This window comes from Octopus bimaculoides, chromosome 9 (genome assembly GCF_001194135.2).
Source record: "Octopus bimaculoides isolate UCB-OBI-ISO-001 chromosome 9, ASM119413v2, whole genome shotgun sequence".
Classification (NCBI taxonomy): Eukaryota; Metazoa; Mollusca; class Cephalopoda; order Octopoda; family Octopodidae; genus Octopus; species Octopus bimaculoides.
Window position 1 is genome coordinate 5,449,250 of NC_068989.1, and position 1,197 is coordinate 5,450,446.

The window sequence follows — 1,197 nt, forward strand, 5'->3', positions numbered from 1 at the left end:
TATATATATATATATATATATATATATATATATATGCATGTGTATATATATATATATATATAGACATACATATATATAGACATACATATATATATTATTATTATTTATTATTAATTTTTTAAGGTCAAATTCATGGGGGTCGACTATTACATGAATATTACTTTTGAGGGGCTGAAGTTCAAGCTAGAGTCCAGCAGCAGAAGCCCAACTGATCTCTAAACGAATAAAAACAAAAACACAATGAATTACAGAAATATTACCAATTCTATGCACCAAAATGCAGGTCCTTGTAAATAACAAAACCTATAAACCAGACCGCGTAGCTCTTATAAATATTTACACTTTCTCTTTTAGTTGTACCCATCATACTTAACAAACTAGCTGAGTGAAATCAATTTATAACTCATAATTATGTTATATTACCACCGGTAATATATCTACCCGCTACCGGCATGCCACTATCTTCCGTTATACGCGCATACAACTGATACCTACTCGGGGTATTTCACATATAACTCTTCAGTAACACTATACTATTTTCATATTCATGGTTAAAGTCATACTCATCAAATGTGGTGCATTTTTATTTCTAATTAATTAAATGAAATTTAATGTTTTAAATACCAAAACTGATAAAAAAAAAAGCAGACGTAGAACACTGCTTTGCACCATCAATAATCTCCACCGAAAACGTTTCCTTCTTCGTAAATGTCCATAATTTGGTGTAGAGTTGTGAATCTGGAGCAGGGATTCGCAAAGTGTGTTTTGCGAAACCCCAGGGGTTCTACGTTGAAGAATTCCGCGGCAAAAAAAAAAAGAAAAAAAAGGGAACCATTGATCTAGCGATTAACTCAATGTTTTTATGCTTACCGAAGCCATGCGTCTGTACGAATTCATACAGTGCTGTTTGCTGTTGTTCGCCGATAGTGTTGCCTGTGAAACACGTTTCTCACCATGTAAACAGACAAGCGTATGACGCATAGTATTTCGAGATAAGGCAAGTATAAAAGTCGCACGAGCACCAGCGATTAATTGAATGTTTTTACGCTTACGAAAAGTCATGCTTTTGTACGAATTCAGACAGTGACGTTTGCCAGTGTTCACTGTCTGTGAAACGCGTTTCTCGCCATGTAAACAACAAGTGTATGAAGCATGTGTTTATTGTGCTTGATGATGTATGCACTCTTGCAGCATATC